Below are 3,940 nucleotides of genomic sequence, written 5' to 3' on the forward strand. Positions count from 1 at the left end.
AAATCCCTCTAATCGGGATCCAAAGGAGTTAATCCCTCCACCACCCATGCATGTCGCTTTCCATGAGAACCTCTCCACCCTGCCAAGGCAGCTCAGAAAGCCCATAGGCGCCCCGCAGGTGGAACAATTATTCAGTGCTAGTCTTCTCCTAAGCATAGGCTGACCACTGCGTTTGCTCAGACCGAATGGTTTCCTGGGATGGGCTGCTTTCCAGCTGGTGCTCAGCCAAAACCAACCAATTCGTTACACTTAAGATCTCAGACTGGACTTAATAGCCCCATTCACAGGAGGAGAGGTGAGAGGCAAGTGCCTCCGCCTTTGAGCTACCTAGCACGCTGCGGGCATGCCAGCTGTTAGGCATTCGGAGCCCGCTGCACACAACTGCAAGCCTGTGGTGTGGTTACATAAAACCTCAGTCTCTCAGATCTCTCAGTCTCTGGCATCGCTTTGAGTTGGTGGCCTCACTTCCCAGAGTTTGCTTTGGTGGCTTGAGTCTGGCTGGAGTGGCTGCCTAGAAACACAGCCTAGTTCCCAGGCTGTCCCTCTCAGCCAGAACCCACTGAGAAATGGGGAGACACAGAGACAGCACTAAGTGAACCAAGTCTGCTTCAACCCGTCAGAAGAATATCGGTGATGCTATAGGACTATTTTTCCTGCCCCCTCTTCACAGAGGCCCTTGAGACATTTTGGCAGCATGATCTGTGATTCCAAACAGGGCATCATTTGCTGTGGGGTAAGTAGGTGTGGCAGTCCTCCCCCCAACTTTCCACAGGTCTATGTGCTCCATCATGTTGTCCATGTTTAGCCCCTCCCTGACTTTGGGAAAGCACAAATGGCCTAGTTTTTCTCTGTCATGATGCAGTTTGGGATGGAGAATGTACTAAATGCTGGCACAGCTTTGCTTCTCCCCCTTGAATTTTCCTGAAATGACTCCCCTGAGTCCAAAGGACTGTGAGAACAGCCTTTTGGGTGCTTCTGCTCCTTGCTGGCACCTTACAAGATCCAGGGGCTGGGTGGTGGACTCAGAAAAATTCAAAGCGGAAATATAAAATACAATGAAGGCTCTTAACCACGGATTTAGATCACCAAGGGCTGTGGTAACCTCTTGATCACTTGGGGCTTGGCTACAATCACACTTTACAGAGCTGCAACTTTCGCGCTCAGGGGTGTGAAAAAACACAGCGCTGTAAAGCATCAGTGTAATCAGGGCGGCAGCGCTGGGAGCGCGGCTCCCAGCGCTGCACGCTACACCCGTAAAGGATGTGGTTTACATGCAGTGCTGGGAGAGCTCTCTCCCAGCGCTGTCGCTCTGACCACACTCACACTTCAAAGCGCTGCCGCGGCAGTGCTTTGAAATTCCAGGTATAGCCATACCCTTGGAGTCTTTATGCTGAGAATGGGCATCTTTCTAAGGTTCTCTCTGCTGCAGAGGCACAGCTCCAGTGCTGCACCTGTAGCACCGACACTTCCTACATCAATGAAAGGGGTTTCTCGGTCAATGTTGCTAATCCAGCTCAGTTCTGTTATGTTGCTGGGGGGAAGGCAGTTGGGGCCAGAAAGCTGTCACTCTTTTCCCAGACAGTCGGCTCATTTTTGAGGGTCATGGTGGATCATTAGCTGAATGTGAGCTCCCAGTGTGACACTGTAGCCAAAAGGGCGAGTGGGATCCTTGGCTGCATAAACAGGGGAATCTCAAATTGGAGTAGAAGGATTATTTTATCTGTATTTGGCACCAGCGTGCCCGCTGCTGGAATCCTGGGTCCAGTTCTGGTGCCCACATCTGAAGAAGAATGTTGACAAATTGGAGAGGATTCCAGATCTGGCCTGCTGCTTAATTTTATCCAGCCTGTGGTAAATCTCGACACCGAGGGCTGGAAGCCCCAAGCCTCCATGACCCTCCCCCGCCCTCCCCCGGTGGGGCTGTGTGTGGCCCATGATTGATTTTTCCTGTGGGTCAATGGCCTGTGATAGAAAAAAAAGGTTTCCCACCCCTGGACTAGATGATCACAATGGTCCCTTCTGGCTGTGGAAACTATGAATCCCTAGTGTAGAAGATGCTGACCCAACCCAGCTTCCAGGGAAGTCAAAGGCAAAATTCCCACAGACATCAATTGTTGTATGAAGTGTAGTTGAAGCCATGTCAGTCCCAGGCTATTAGAGAGACACGGTGAGTGAGATAATAATGTTTTATTGGACCAACTTGGTGAGAGAGACAAGCTTTCAAGCCACACAGAGCTCTTCAACAGATCTGTCTGTGTGGCTGGAAAGCTGGTCTCTCTTGCCAACAGAAGTTGATCCAATAAGAGAGATTACTTCCTGCACCTTGTCTCCTAGCCATCAGTGACAGAGATTGGCCCTATTATCTGAAACAGGTGCATAAAGGCCCCAAAGTGAATACAAAAAGCTCTAGTCCCCAGCAGCCCTAGGAAGTCTTTATTCTGAGATGATCTACAAATGGGAGCCAGCATGAAGAGAGTGGAACAGAGTGGGGATTATTCTGTAACAAAAGCGGCCTCTTTTTGGCTGTTTAGAACTACATCTGGTTTAAATGGATCTTTTGACTTCATGTTTTCTTTGGGTTGGGACCCTAGAACCCATCCCCGAAATGATGCCTGCCCAGTTTGGAACCCCACTGCACTCCTGGAAGCCCTTCTAGAAATGAAGCCTGCTTGAATTGACCTCTATGGCACAGGACCTTCTCCCAGCAACCAGGCCTGCTCAGATTTTGGAACTGCTGTTACCATGACAACTCATCCCAGAAATAGGGTCTGCTCGTGTCTCCCCTGGTAGATGTGACCTGCCTGAGGCCCTAGGGGACACCAAGAATGCTCCAAACCTTAGATGCCAGAAGTAGTAGCTGTGACGATACACTCTATATGATCTTATAAAAATATGCTAATGAGTGAATATAATGTAACTGGAATATGCTTCATGCAAAAGGTCTCTTGTACGGTATCATTACAAAGCTTACAGTCTACTGAGTGTGGTCATCCTATTCGTATAAATGTATCACTCTTGTATCTGAAACTAGAAATAAGAAATATAACTCTGAGGGCCTATTGTAATTATGCAAAGTGTGGGCCATTAATTGTGGTTTGGAATCTTGATGGCTCCCATCAACCAGGACAATTGACTGTGGATGGTTCTGTTTGCAGGCAGGCCTTCCTGAGAGTCAGGCTGGGAGGAATGAAGGCTTGGGGTCTTACAGTGACATGTGATCATGTCACCTGAACTGGAATCCATCTTAAACCTAGTGTTTTTGCATTGAGAAGTGGGCGGTGGGAACCCAGAGGGACAAAGGATTCCTGCCTTAGGCAAAAGATATATAAGAGGGTGGAAGAGAACAAAGTGGAGAGCCATCATGAAGAATCCCCTAGCTAACACCTGAGCTGGACCAAGAGCTGGATCAGGGGAAAGAATAGTACCCAGGCCTGGAAGGTGTCCAGTCTGAGGAAAAAACTTACTGAAGCATCTCTAAGGGTGATATTATCTGTATTCAGTTTGATTAGACATAGATTTGTGTGTTTTATTTTATTTTACTTGGTAATTCATTTTGTTCTGTCTGTTACTACTTGGAACCACTTAAATCCTACTTTCTGTATTTAATAAAACCACTTTGTACTTATTAATTAACTCAGAGTATGAGTTAATACCTGGGTGGGCAAACAGCTGTGCATATCTCTATATCAGTGTTATAGAGGGTGAACAATTTATGAGTTTACCCTGTATAAGCTTTATACAGGGTAAAATGGATTTATTTGGGTTTAGACCCCATTGGGAGTTGGACATCTAAGTGTTAAAGAGAAGAACACTTCTGGTAGCTGCGTTCAGGTAAACCTGCAGCTATTAAGGGATGTGATTCAGACCTGGGTCTGGGTTTGCAGCAGGCTAGCGAGTCTGGCTCAAACCAGGCAGGGCACTGAAGTTCTAAGCTGACAGG

General features: G+C 47.7%; 1 long non-coding RNA gene across 1 annotated transcript; it reads left to right on the top strand.

Moving 5' to 3' along the window:
• The first annotated feature begins 331 nt into the window (after positions 1 to 331).
• Positions 332 to 3,629, top strand: LOC142045893 (uncharacterized). The gene is made up of 2 exons (XR_012654799.1): positions 332 to 733; positions 2,592 to 3,629. It is a non-coding gene; the product is annotated as an uncharacterized LOC142045893 (long non-coding RNA).
• The last annotated feature ends 311 nt before the right edge of the window (positions 3,630 to 3,940 follow it).

Source organism: Chelonoidis abingdonii, chromosome 24, assembly GCF_003597395.2.
Source record: "Chelonoidis abingdonii isolate Lonesome George chromosome 24, CheloAbing_2.0, whole genome shotgun sequence".
Classification (NCBI taxonomy): Eukaryota; Metazoa; Chordata; order Testudines; family Testudinidae; genus Chelonoidis; species Chelonoidis abingdonii.